Below are 15,568 nucleotides of genomic sequence, written 5' to 3' on the forward strand. Positions count from 1 at the left end.
AAACCATGAGATCCTGACCCGGGCCGAAGTCAGACACTTAACTGACTGAGCCACCCACGCGCCCCTGGCTAATACAATAATTTTAAAAGAACATCATATCTTTAGCACAAACTGTTAACGAATCTTGATTAACTTGTTTTTAAGTAAACAACAGCCATGTATTTTGCTGAGCAGATTTTTCAAAGACAGTAGAGAAAAAAAAAAAAGAATTCATCTAAGATCACAAATATTAGGTTCATAATAACTAAGGTTAAGAATGTTTCACAAAGGTGCAAATCTAAACAAAACAAAAAACATGTGAGGTGCACTTATTATTGGTGACAGAATTGTTTTCAGCTTTACTGAGGTATAAGTGACAAGTAAAATTGTAATGTGTTTAAAGTATACACTGTGATCCACAATCAAGCTAATTAACACATTCATCAGCTCACACATTTACCTTTTGGAAGGGGCAAGGAGGCTTAAAATCTACTGTCTTAGAAAATTTCAGTTATAGACTACAGTATTAACTATAGTCACCCAACAAGAGATCCTGAGATTTTATTGATCTTATAACTGAAAGTTTGGAACCTTTTACAAATGTCTCCCCATTTCTCACATCAGCCAGCCCCTGGAAGCCACCCTTTAGCCTTGTTTCTATAAGTTTGGCTTTTATCTTTCTTGCATTTCACCTCTAAGTGATACCACCCAGTATTCATCTTTCTCTGTCTTCTTTCACTTAACATAATACCTTCCAGGTTCATCCACCTGCAAATGGCAGGATATCTTTCTTTCCTAAGACTAATATTTCATTAGGAACGTTCTTCAGGCTGAATCCTAAAGAATGTTGGCTTCTTCCGTAAATCTTGTTGCCAAATACGTTCTCTCAGTTTGGTATCCAGGAGGCATGTGAAACTTAGTCTGTGTAAACTACAATTCATAATTCTACCCTGTCGTCCAGACCTGTTATCTCCTACTCTTCCCAGCTCAGTTAAATGACGCCACCATCCACACAGTTCTGAAACCAAAACCAGAGTCTTCCTAAACTTTCTCTTTTCTTTACTCCTTAAAGCCAATCTGTCGGCAAGGCCTGAAATCTGAACTCTGAAACATATCGTGACTCAGCCTGCTTCTTTTCAGCTGTCCCCTTTCCACCTTCGATCAAGAGGTTAGCAAGTGCCAAGGCTTTTGCTAGAATTTCTGCCTTTATGGTCTGATGGTGAGTTTAGCGCAAAAGAAGACAGAGCCATGGTGACAAGACTGAGAAGAGATGTACGCGTTATACATTGATGCATGCGTGAGTGATGTTTGAGATACGCTGTTCTGAAACGTCAGAAAAAGTGGCGCATGTGCACCTGCACACGGGAGGGACACAGACGGAGTGGGAAGGTGAGCGAGCTGTATGGATGAATGGCGTCATGTAAATGAAAGGCATTGGTTCGCAAAGGATTTGTCTTCCGGGGCCATATATATTGTGCCGACTGGATTCTCAATATGCGTGGGCCTGTGGCTCAGGTTCGAATTCTTCTTTCTCTCATATTACTAAGGGGGCTCATAATATCTTGGGCACCTGGACTATTATTGCAGTGTATTACAATAATTTTCTGTGTTTTACAGACTGAGAAATTCAACATAAATAGATTAAACCTCTAGACCACAGAATAGAGTAACTAATCAATTTTTTTTTCCTGACTTTGAAGTCTCTACCCTCTACACCGTACCACGGTGATGGGTCTATGTCTCGTTCATATTCATACGGACAGTGCTAGCATAATAGCTCATATTCATAGAAGCGTGTTGAATTTCATTCATAAACTAGAACATTTCTTTTTTTACAAAAAATATCTATTTTGTATTTCTCACTGAGTAATAACTAATTTAATCGATTGATCAATATTTGGCAGTGAATGAGCTAATATTTTAGTCAAAGTTCAACAGAGCTTCTGTAACATCCCTATGAATGTTCCATGGTTCGTCCATGGCTCACTTTTCCTTTGTCTACATTCCCTAAAAATAACCTAAAATCATTTCTAAATCAAATGAAAAAACCCTTGCATTTATAATACTTTGATGGCTGCTAAATTACAATGTCGACGTGCAGATGTGAAACTGAACTATATTTAGAGAAATGGCACCACTCTGAAATAAATGAGTTCAGGTGAATAATTACTTTCTATCTATAAGCCTGGGAATTTCTAATACATCATCTGTCTGTTCTCACAGTGCAGAAAGGAGAGTTAGTTCTTTGTAGATTGTTAATTATAACCTTTAATAACTGATTTCAAACTCCCAGTCGAATATACATTTCTTTGTTATAAATGGCACTCTGTAAGCATGACATTTTTAAGGAAATACAGTGTGAGATTTGCTTGAAACAGATATCCTACATGGGTATAAATCTCTAATTAATATTTTTTTCTAAAATTCTGTAGTTAGGCCCACAGAGTCCACAATCCTTAAATAGGTACCTAAGTCTTTAATGGGAGCTTCAGATGTGACTTCAAAATCCCTTCTCTTCCCCCTTAGTAAACATTCACGTGCAATGGCCACACATCATTCTCCTGATGTTCCTCATGGGGAGCTATGCTATACTTTCAGACAGTAGGTATTACAGAGGACAACGCCAAAAATTCCTGCGTACGTTCAAAGCGGTCTTGTGTGGTTCTAAGAAAATATTCAGGGAGGTGGGAGCTAGCTTCAGAGCTGGTAGGCGCCTGGTGGCAAATCTTCCTCCTAGTGATGAAGAAACACTCACTTCTGCTCTCTCGCAATCTTTCAAGGTCATCTCTGTCAGAGTATGGCACACACTGGGGAGGTTCTGATGGCCGATTTCCAAATAAACCACCTTAGGGGTGATCTAGCTTCGTACCACTACTTGAGGACAATCCTGTCTTTAGAACTAGACCAAAGGCAAGATTCTATATTGTTTTATTGGGACATTTAACAGGTAATGTTTATTAAGTAATTGCTGTTGTATCCAACACTGTACTAAATGTTTTAACTGCATTATGTTCAGTAATACTCTCAGCAGTGGGATGAGGTACTAAGTACTATGATTATACTCTTTCCTTTTGCTGAGGCAAAACAAAACAAAACACAAACCAAACAAAACACAACACCAAAAACCTTAAGATTTAAGGAGTCTTTGTAACTTGATCCAGGCCATACAGTACGTGAAGGCTATGATCACATATACCATACTGTCTTCTAGGAAGGAGTTGATTTCTTTTTGACAGATTCGTATCCCTTATTCACTGTTAGATTTCTCTGGAATTAAACTATACTTGTGATTATAAAAGTTATAATTTCAACACTCGATAATTTTAATTTGTTTTACATATAAAATATTCAGAACTAGTGACCTAAGTCCTCTAGATTTGAGGCTATAAAACCTTGAGACATGTAGAATGTTCATCTTCCCATTGCCGCAATTATGTGGGTCGAAATGAAACTACAAAAAATGTATTGGTCCTTCATTATAAGTTAGAAAGATTATGCCGGATGTACCAGTTTGCCTAAAAGGCAGCTGATAAGCTATTTAAATATAAAGTGTGTTTTAGCTGATAAAATGTCAGTAAAACCAAAAATGAATGAATGTCATGGAAGGGTCAGGTTAATTAGGAAATGATCCCCTGAGTACCATCTGGCATATAATAGAATTAGTGATTTTAACACTTACACATTGATGCAAAGCCAAGGGGCCACGAAAAGAGAGTGTTTTATTCTGATAATTAAAGAATCAGAGAATTCCAAGGCACTGGGACGTTTATGAGGTCAGGCCCTCTTTTATGTTTCAGTCATCCCCAAAATACCATTTACTAGTAATGTGCAGCTCATCTTGAAGATTTTGAAGATTTTTTCATTTGTGCAATACCTCATGAATCCTGTATTTTAGCACCTGATGGGTATTTTTATTTTGTGCCAGAAACATAATCCTTACATCAAGCTGGATATGTGTCCATAAAAGAACAATTGTGAGAATTCAATAATTTTTAAATATTTGGAATTGCTTTCTAAATATTAATGCACTTTATTATGTTCACTTTTACTTGAAAATTTAATATAATTTGTTAAATATTATATACTCTAATGTAATATATACTATATATGCAAAATATACTATATAATATATATACTATATAAATATACTTTATAGTATAAAGGTATATGCATATATATCATATATATCTAATTCACATATTTTATTAATATATGGTTAACTTTTATAAACAACCCAATTTTTAAAAGTACAGAACAAATACATATTTTTATGTAAATATTCCTATATGAATATTATTTGTGACTAGCATGTAAAGAATTTCTATGAACATTTATACATTTCCTCTCTTTATTTGAGTGTTATTTACTCTTTGTCTTATACTTCTTCTTCCTTACCAATTTTACTCATCTATGGTCAGCTTTTAGTACATTATTCTAAACCTTATTATATTTCTGAAGTGCCTATCTTAATTCTTACCACCTCATTCACAGCAGGAAGCCTTGCACCACTATTTTTGAAAAACATGAAAGATACAAGGATATTTATGATATCTTATGGGCTATACCCCTCTTATCCAATGACCAAAAATATTTCCAACAAATCTGTAGATATTTCATTCCACCTATACTGTGATTATTAAGGTCAAACTGTCTTGAGCGTATTTAAAAAAAAATATATATATATATATAACCTTTAAAATCTCAGGAAATAGCAATTAGTCATAATTATAAACTAGATGGTTATACAGGTTATACTAGACAACGAAGGAAAACCTGAGATTGCACAGGGTCACTAGGAAAACAATTCTTACTAAAAAAAAAAAAAAAAAAAAAAGAGGAATAAATAAGTCATAACCTGAGGTCATTCCCCAAGTTTGATCAGAGCTCCACCGTTGTCCCCAAGATGTAAGTATCTTGGACAGTACTGGACAGGAGTGATAAAATAATATCCAAGTTTTCATAACTATATGTCAAGTAACTATGATTGTTAACTAACATTTCTCTAAAAATTTCAACAAAAAAGTCATTTACTTATTCTTATATGGATGCCTTTAAGAGAGGAAAAAAGGAAATGAGGACAAAAGAAAGTGAAGAGTAAAGGTGAATCTGTCACCACGGGAGAAACACTTATGGGTTTAATCTCACACACTATACAAAAATTAGTTCTAAATGAATTAAAGACTTAAATATAAGACTGAAACCGTAGATCTATAGAAGAAAACAGGACAAAAGCTTCTTGACATTGGTCTGGTGAGGATGCAACTGAAAAGTACAGGCAACAAAACAAAAATTGATAGATGGGATCGCATCCCATTAAAAGGGGTTCTGCACAGCAAGAACACAACCAGCAGGGTGAAAGGTAACCTATGGAACAGTAGGAAATCTTTGCCTGTTGTACATCTTATAAGGGTTAATATCCAAAATATATAAGGAACCTACACAGCTCAATAGCTAAAAACTAATAACACCAATTTAAAAAATGTACAAAGGACTTGAACAGACATTTCTCAAAAGATGACACACAAATGGCCATCTGGTACATGAAAAGGTGCTCAACATCACTAATCAGCAGGGAAATGCAAATCAAAACCACAATGAGCTATCATCTCACACCTGTTAAAATGACTATTATCAAAAAGTTAAAAGCTAAGTGTTGGTGCACTGTTGGTGGTAATGTAAATTGATATAGCCATTATGGAAAACCATACGGAGGTTCCCTTAAAAGTTTAGAATTGAATTACCATAAGATCCAGCCATTCCGCTTCTGGGTATATACCCAAAGACAGTGAAATTAGTATCTGGAAGAGATATATGCATCCCCATGTTTATTACAGCATTATTAACAATAGACAAAACGTGGACACAACCTAAGTATCCACTGACAGATGAATGGATGAAGGAAATGTGAGATACATATCTCTCTCTCTCTCTCTCTCTATATATATATAGAGAGAGAGAGATCTATTATATATTATTATGGAATATTACTCAGCCATAAAAAGAAAGACATTTTACCATTTGCAACAGCATAGTTGAAACTAGTGGAAATTATGTTAAGTGAAATGAGCCAGACAAAGAAAGACACATACTGTGCGTTATCTCACTTAAGTGTGGACTGTAAAGTAGTCAAATTCATAGTAGTAGAAAGTAGAAGGGCATTGCCAGAGGCTGGGGGAAGAGGGAAATGGGAGATGTTCATCAAAAGTTACAGTATTTCAGTTATGCAGGATAAATAATTTCTAGAGATCTAAAGTATGACAATATGACTCTAGTTAATCCTATATTGTATATTGTAAATGTGCTAAAATATTAATCATGTGAGATAATGAATATGTTAGTTAACTCAATTGTGACAAAGATTTCACAGTGCTGCATATATATATATATATGTATATATATATATATATATATATATATATATATATATATACACATACATATATAAAAAACCTCAGGAGTCAGTTCTGCTTACTGGGTGAGTCTGGGTAACAGGTAAAGAAGCTTTCTATGTGAAGCCTCTGAAATGTGTGTGTACTAGAAGTAATTGACATAGAATTATTAAGAAAAAAACTCCAAATATCATCTGGTATTAGGGTGTTAAGAACAATTCCTTCAAAGAAATGTGTTCAGAACATATTTGTAGCAATTTTCGTATTTCTCAATGTCATTATTTTACTATGATTTTTTATAGTTTGCCTAATTAAAAAAATTATACATCTAATCTCTTTACCCCATCTTTCTTCCTGTCTCCATAGATTTTTCCATTGTTACAAGAAACATGCCACCTTGATGCATATTATTTGAGAAGCACATGTACCATTAAAAAATGTAAGTATAAAAGTTAGCCAGGCTTGAGTTTAAGTGATTCACACTTTTTGCAATGTTTTATCCATCAGTGCAGAAGACGTTAACAGAGATGGTCTTCTAGAAAGATGTTTACTGAAGCCAAATGCAAAACAAAAAAGTGTAATTGTCTTTTGTGTCTCTCTAGGTCTGAGAAAGAAAAGTCGATTCTTATGAACAAAATAAGATGTGTGCATAACTAACTTTCTTAATTTTTCTGCAATACTTCCATTTTCCTGCTTCCTCCCATTTTCCTCTTTCATCTTGGTTGCCAGAGTGGTAAATGAGAATCCTAACCCTAGTTCCCTGTCTCTTCTCTTGGCATTTACTTCTAGCTGCTGTATGATCTTTGATGTAGCTCTTCTCCAGTGAGTGTGAGAGATCTGCAGTAACACAGTGCTGGGCATTTGCTCTCACAGTCTTAGAAGATGCGTTCTGGTTGGTACAGAAGCAAACTCACAGTATCACAACAGAAATATTAACTTACTGTGTATTAATGTATATTTGTCATTATTTCATTAATAACAATGATGCAAATATAATTCAGTTGATTTACATGATTGTTAGGACAGGACCTGGTAAAGTCCTCAAACCTTTGTCCATTTTGGAGCCAAGCCATACATAGCCAAACCTGTTGAAGTACATGGAGACAAGGAAGCTGGGCTGCCAAAATGATATGATTTCCAGATGCAGAGAAAAGGTCTGAGATTTGGAAGGGCGGAAGGTTCAACAAGTAGGTAGTTTTGTAGATTCATCTTCAAAAAAGATTCATGCTAAACTCTTGGATATTTCGATTCTCAAGAATCCTTATGAAAGATTCAGGGAAGAAGGAAATCATTATGTGAATCCTTATGAAAGATTCAGGAAAGAAGAAAATCATTCCATTGTGTATGTATATACATATACATACACAGTGGAATATTACTAGATGATCAAAAAGAATGAAATCTTACCCTTTGCAACAACATGGATGGAACTAGAGTGTGTTATGCTAAGTGAAATAAGTCGGTCAAAGAAAGACAAATATCATATGATTTCACTCATATGTGGAATTTAAGAAACAAAACAGCTGAACATAGGGGAAGGGAAGCAAAAATAAGATAAAAACAGAGAGGGAGACAAACCATAAGAGACTTTTCAGTACGGAGAACAAATTGAGGGTTGCTGGTGGGATGTTGGGTAGAGGGATGGGCTACATGGGTGATGGGCATTAAGGAGGTCACTTGTTGGGATGAGAACTGGGGGTTATATGTAAGTGATGAATCACTAAATTCTATTCCTGAAATCATTATTACACTATATGTTAACTAACCTGGATTTAAATATTAAAAATTTCATTCAAAAAAATATATATATGGAGGGAGAGAGAGAGAGAGAGAGAGAGAGAGAGAGAGAGAGAGAGAGAGAAAATCAGGTGTCCCACACATTTGTTGAGTCTAGAACTCTTTAAGCCTTTTGGAGCTTAGGTAGAACTTGTAATTATTAGCAAAAAAAAATCCACCTGGAATTTGATGTAGATTGTGTTTAAACCACAGATTAATTTATGGATAATTGGCATCTTAAAAACATTGACTTTTCTGATATATGAACATAGTATATCTTTAAAAAAAGAAGAAACTCACTAGCCTACCTATGTAGTAAAAGAAAGACAAGCATAAGCAATTGGGATGACGGACGGGAAGTGTTTATTCCATGAGGGCAAGGACGGTGGCTGTTTGGCTCAACATTTTATTTCACATTCCCTTGCACAGTTTTTGACCAGACTTCCTGGATACATCTGTAATAACTGAACGTCAATAATATGAGTAGAACTTTGTGGAGTAATCCAGAGGCAAGTAGTATTGGCAAGAAAATTGGCAGAGAACTAATAGCATATTTAGAAGATTCAAGACCTCAAATATATATGAAAGATTAGACAAAAATCATTCTTATAAGACTCTCATTTTGATTTTTGCAATCTCAATGGTCTTGTAATACTTAATACCATGGAAGCAAATATATACATTAAACCTCATCTCTTTGTGTGTAGAAATAAGATCTAAACCATTAGAATTGAATTCACCAGGCCCTTCAGTGCCTTTGAACTCTGAAATGCAGAGACCTCAAGCTCTCCCAGGGAATGTAGACTAGAGAAAATGTGAAAGTCTATGGTTTCTGTATGATGAAATGGCAGTCAAAATAGTTATTAAAGTATAGTATAGGGGAGCCTGGGTGGCTCAGTCAGTTGGACGTCCGACTCTTGATCTCAGCTCAGGTCATGATCTCGCGGTTGGTGAATTCAAGCCCTGCACTAGGCTCCATGCTGATGGTGCAAAACCTTCTTGGGATTCTGTCTCTCCTCCTCTCTGGCCCTCCCTCACTTAGGCGCTCCCCCCCTCCCTCTCTATCTCAATAAATAAACAAATGTTTTTTAAACAAAATAAAGTCTAGATGTAGACTCCTATATATGTAAATGTGCTATATGTATTTCAAACCCTGAAAAAAAATCCCCTCCCTCTGGAAACGATACTGACAGCACCCTATTTTAAGCAGAGACTGACAAGGGGCACGTAAGCAGAGCAGATTTCTCCAATTCTTGAAAAGCAGCTGTGGTCAAGGTTGGTGCAATTTACACGACTTACACTTAAAAGGCAACCCACTGCTCACTTCTCCAGAAAGATAATTCCAAAAAGGTCACTTTGAGGGAATTAAACACTTTAAACATACCCCTTCTTAGCTCTGCAGATAATGTTGCACAAGCCTTCAGTTAGGTGTCCTTCCCATTTTTAAGTGGGTGTTACTAATATCTGTAAGGTGGGCTCTTAATGCTGCCTGAAGGTTTGGTTCACTCAGATTGTCTCAAATTGTAGTGGTAATAATAACATAATCAAAATTAAACGGCTTTAGTGTTTTCTAATGAAGCAACCATTCTCCAACTGATTTTGCTCAGTGTGTGTGTACATGTGTTTCTGTGTGTCTTTATCAATAATGCAAATCTTCCTTGAAAACCAAGAGTGACCCCATGAAAGTCAAATGCCTTCTCCTTCCACAACTGGTAGGAAATTTCTGCCAAAATAGTCATTGCCACGAGATGCTTCGAAAATTCTGCTGCGTTATTGTTACAGATTTGGTAGCAGCTAATCTTTTTGACATTATATAAATTAGAGTATAATGTGGTAAATTACTGTCCCAGCAGGAGATGCACTTCTGGAAGAACAAACACTCCGAATCTTGAGGATCAGGTAATCAGAAAAGGTAAATTATTAGAGGTCAATTAGTCCATTATGTATTTATTTCCCTGATTGATGACATATATAAAATAGACATTTTGCATTTTATTTCAAGGGTTTTAAAATGTGAAGACTAAATAAAATTGCAGTGAATTGACTCACTCCTAGATGGCCTATAATTACCCTGACATCTTAATACATTTAACTGACAACATCACAAAAATCCAACCAATATGAGAACCTTGGGGTCACTATTTCCTTTGTATAAAAATAGATATTTTATTTGCGTTTTTGCTGGTATTAAAAGAGTGGCTATATTTTCTGAAGCGTTTTAAACACTTGTTAGATTTATTCGCACTTTAAGAGTAATCAAGAAGAGCTTAAGAAGTCATATTTTTATAGGATAAATAAGTCGGGAGGATGAAAAGTATAGCATAGAGTCAACAATAATGTAATGGCTTTGTCTGGTAACAGATGGTAACTACACTTACCGTGGTGAGCATTTTGTAATGTATATAATTGTCGAAACCCTATGTTGTACACCTGAAACTAATATAATATGTCAACTATATTTTTAAAGAAAAAAGAAAGAAAGAAACTGTAGTTCTGTAATTGGAAAGCATGTTTGCTCTGGAATTCTTGGAACCAAGTTTCCTAACTTGTTTTGCTTTTGGGTTTCTGACCAGATAAAAAATATTTTGTATCTGTGAAGGCCGTGCTCAGATTATGGGAATCTAGATCATAATTGGGTATGTTATACTGTACTGATTATTGACAGGGTGCCTCAGTGAGGTGGGCAATTCGCTCCAATTGACGTACTAGAATCTTTGAATCTCATTCCTTGTGTAAATACATACTTCCTTTGTACTTTACGGACTTTGGAAAACTGTTCTTCTGGTCGGCTTGAGTTGATTCAAAAGCAGACTTCTTGGCAAAAGAACATCATCAAGGATTAGGATTTCAAAACAAATGGAGGGGGTAACATATGCCCAAAGGCAGGCCCCATCAGAATCCAGGAACCTGGGGATAGTGTTTCTACTGTTATGTAAGGCTGTGTATGCTATGTGTGTATGGTAAAATACTGTTAGCCTTTGGAATGTTATGCCTTTATCTGGCTTGGATGTAGTTGTTTGTTTGTTTCTTTGTTTGTTTGTTTGTTTCTCAATAATAGAACCAGGATGAGGATATTGGCTCTGATTCTTAGGGCACCATTCATTTTCTTAGAGGACTGGCCCCAGTTCATATTTTCACAGTCAAGGACCCTGATAGAGAAAGAGCCTCCTAGTGGTTTTGGAATCTAGAAGGCAAAATACTTCATGTGAACTCAGTTGATATTTCTTGAAACAGCTGTTATGGAAAAACGACACTGAAACTGATAAAAAATGCCAGTTTTTTTAATGTCAGAAAAATCCCTTTGAGACAAAGCAAGATCTCCTTCCACAGCTCATTGTGAAAACTGAGTGACATTGGAAAAGGACAATTCTGACTACATAATATGTCTTTAACTTTGGGTTTGTAAATAATTTTACGGTTTGAAAGGATAAGTTAAATGTCAACAAAAGACTTCCAGTGATAAAATTGCTCTAAAAATAATTTTAAAAACTTTTAATTTCTGTTCAGCACAAAAGCCTACAGTTTATAAAGAGTGATTATAGACTGATTTCCTGTTTACTATTATAACTGCTTGCTTTGTAACCTTGGTGAGGTTTTCTTTTTTCTTCTTAATTAACTCTTTAGTAGCTATATTTGCAAAGTTAATAAATAATATGATTAGGGTTTGTGTCATTTTTTTCAAGGTAACTGTTTAATCTTTTCTTTGAATACATACACGTGATTAAAAATGCCCCTTACACACAATAGAAAAAAAAAATAGTTCATTCACGTGATAGCACATTCCTGAACTCTACAGTACTTAGGCTTAGTAATTTTTCTTCTACATTCTTCTCCAGACTCCTCTGCCTCTGGTACCGTTGTCTTCAAGGATAGCCTGCTTTTCCATAAAGGACAGTCCTGATAGAGACCTTTCACAGCCACCTCGAGCCCTCCCAGCAGGGGCTCTCAGAACATCCCATTCTTTCTTCCCAAGGTTAAATGAATGGCCTACACCAAATCTCATGACCTAATGTCCGTGTGCACGGCCCTTGCGTGAATACCACTAGGCAATAGCTTCGTAGACACTGAGTTTTAGTGAAGAAAAACCACAAACCAGACAGCATAGTCCCTCTATACATACAGAAGCAGCAATTTCAGGTTAACCTTTAGGGCTTTGCCAGTCCTGCCATGTTTTCTAACCAGCCTCTCTCCCATTCTCCCTTTGGGTGGATTTAAAACACGTGTGCTTTTTTCAGATATTCTCCACCTCACTGCAAATCACCTCAACGGTGACTTCTCTTTCCTGTCAACAATTCTTTACATGGGCATTTTTACCTACCAGTTTCCTTTCCTTTCCTGATGCACAGGAATCCATCCCTCACTTTTCTGTGTCTATGGAGATTCCACTTTGTTGATTATCTACGTATAGTCCATTCTCTTGTGAACAAGCTTTAACCCAACATGAAACTAAATAACTTTCTGCCATTGTTCATTCTCCTCTGGCTTTTTATCTTCACTGTCCACTTTTCTGCTGAGAAGACTTTTCTGTGCATGTTTTTTACTGTTTGGCTTTTCCCATATGCTCTGAAATATCCTTAGTATTGATCAAATGCTCAAATACCAAGTAGAGCATAAAATCATAGCTCTTCTAGAATTATGAGACACGGATGTTCTTGGAGAAAACAGGGAGGAGAGATTACTAACTGGAGTAGCTGAGCAATCATTCATATATTTGTTGCACTAAATTTAGAAAAATGTCATTGGCTGCATAACGACTGACCATACAATCTCATGTGTAAATTATGATCTTTTTGAAAATCAATACTATGTGTTAGAATTATGTATTACTTTACTCAATGAATATAAATGCTTAATCAATATTTTATGGGAGACGAGAGAATGTGTATACATAAGTGAAAGTGTAAATACTGAGTCCCCAAGTACAGCCCTTGACAGACTTCTGAGACACTCAAAAATATCACTATAAAAGTATACTTTTTTTTAACTAGAGTGATTCACCCTTAGTATACTTAGTTCAAAGAATTTTTGCTGCCATAACAATGACAATGCCTTGCATTCCCTGAGGAATATTAATAGGAATTATGAATTTTTAAAGTTTTTTAATGCATCAATAATTTCCTTCTTGAAAAATAGCCTTAAACTTTGGGAGAGTCAGGTGATACCACTAATCTATCAGCGAAAGAACTGACTAGGAAAGTTAAATAACACTGTGGATGATATTGAATTCTACCTTCTATTCAGTCACAAATTGGAACTTGGGTTTGGGGCTTTGAATATTGCTTTCTTTCTGTTTCATCAATCACAGTGGCTTCCTGCCAGGTGGTTACTTCTTCCTATCAATACGCTGAGTTTAAATGCTCCAGGAGAGAGGCGCATGGGTGGTTCAGTTGGTTAAGCATCGAATTTTGGTTTAGGCTCGGTCATGATCTCGCCGTTTGTGAGTTCAAGTCATCGGGCTCCATGCTGACAATGCAGAACCTGTTTGGGATTCCCTCTCTCTCTCTCTCTCTCTCTCTCTCTCTCTGTGTTCCTCCCCTGCTCATGCCCTCTCTCTCTCGCTCTCAAAATAAATAAGCTATAAAAAAATTTAAAAAGAAGCTCCAGAAGAGAGGCCAAGAAAATTAAAGTACTGGAGCGAAGATGCATCTATCAGATGGCAATAGCCAATGGCTGTTAGCCTGAAGATGGCTGAGAAAGGTGAACAGGCTCTAAACAGATGGAACATCAACAATCTCTCCCCTGACCCAGCTTCTGAAGAGCCATCCAAGCCAGTCAGCCTCATCCCGCATGAAGTAATCAATGGTGTGTATGCCTCAGATCCAGACTTACATTTCCAGTCCACTCAGGAAGCTAAGAAAATGCTGTCCCGGGACAAGGAACCTCCTCTAAAACAGACTGTTGAAGGAAAGCTCTTTCCTAGGCTGGTCGAGTTCCTGAAGTCATCCCTGTACCCCTGCTCGCAGGCAGAGGTAATCTGGACTCTGACCAACATTGCTTTAAGGACTTCAGAGAAGACCCGAGCCATTGTGGAAGGACGCTATCTGTCTCATCTTTGATCCAGCTCCTGTCTTCCTTCCACAGGACTGTGTGTGAACACACAGGGTGGGTTCTTGGTTACACAGCAGGAAACCACCCAGAGTTCAGAGACATCATCTCAAGCAATGCCATCCCTCATTTGCTGACCCTGGTTTCACCAACCACATCAGTCATGTTTCTGTGGAAAAGTACACAGGTTTTGTCCACCCTGTGTCAAAGTAAGAACATAAACCCTTTTGAAAATGCACTAAAGCAAATGTGGCCCGTCCTCTTCCGTCTCCTTCACAACCATGACAGCAACATTCTCTTGGACACCTGCTGGTCCCTGTCCTTCCTCACCAATGGCTACAGTGAGTCCTTTGGCCAAGTATTTGGTACAGGATCCTGCCCGGGTTGGTCAGCTAATGAACAGCTCAGAGCTCGATGTCTTGACCCCCTCTCTCCACACTGCGGGAACACTGTCACTAGAATGGGTCCGCAAACCCAGGTGGCCATGGCTCAGGCATACTGAATGTGCTGCTCCAGCTTGCGATGGTGTGCCCCAAGGCCTCCTTCCAGAGCAGGCAAGCCTGGGACCTGAGCTCCATCGCTGTGGGGCCCTGCTGGCACATCCAGCCTGCAACAGTCTCCTTCCCTTGGTGGCTCTGCTAAAAAATGGAGAATTTAAAGTCCCAAAAGAGGCTACCTTCACTGTGGGGCACTGCGGACCAGTTGACCTAGCGTGCTCACTCCGGAGTATTGGAGCCACTGGACAATCTTCTCATCATCCAAGACACCAAAACTGTTGTCATTTTCCTCGACACCATCTCTTGTCTCCACCGTGTGACAGAGAAACTGAGAAGGAAAACCTGTCTTCTGACAGAACTCAGTGGGATTGAGAGACTTGAAGTTTACAACTTCATGAGGAACTTCATGTGTCCAGACTTCTTTAGACACTATAGAGAGCCGCTTCACTGAGAAAGAAGACAATGACATAACATTCCCAGTCCTAGGCCAGGATCATGAATTCTTAAATCGCTTACCAGCAACACAGTTACCAAAGTTCCACAACTTCTAAACCAATGAAGAAAACCTCAAGGGTAACTTTCTGAAGGAGTATCCCTCCTAGATTCTAGTGTTTCAGAGGTGTAAAGATTTTTAAACTGAATATTAGTTAACATTTCCCACACTTTCATTGCCATTTAAAGAACACGTATAGGGGCGCCTGGGTGGCTTGGTTGGTTAAGCGTCCAACTTCGGCTCAGGTCATGATCTCACGATCTGTGAGTTCGAGCCCCGCGTCGGGCTCTGGGCTGACAGCTCAGAGCCTGGAGCCTGTTTCAGATTCTGTGTCTCCCTCTCTCTCTGCCCCTCCCCTGTTCATGCTCTGTCTCTCTCTGTCTCAAAAA

The 15,568-nt window shown here is 37.4% G+C and overlaps 1 pseudogene; it reads left to right on the top strand.

The window, feature by feature from the left end:
• The window catches only part of LOC102951865, an 83,180-nt pseudogene extending 68,043 nt beyond the window's left edge, over positions 1-15,137 (top strand).
• The last annotated feature ends 431 nt before the right edge of the window (positions 15,138-15,568 follow it).

Source organism: Panthera tigris, chromosome D3 (genome assembly GCF_018350195.1).
Source record: "Panthera tigris isolate Pti1 chromosome D3, P.tigris_Pti1_mat1.1, whole genome shotgun sequence".
Lineage (NCBI taxonomy): Eukaryota > Metazoa > Chordata > Mammalia > Carnivora > Felidae > Panthera > Panthera tigris.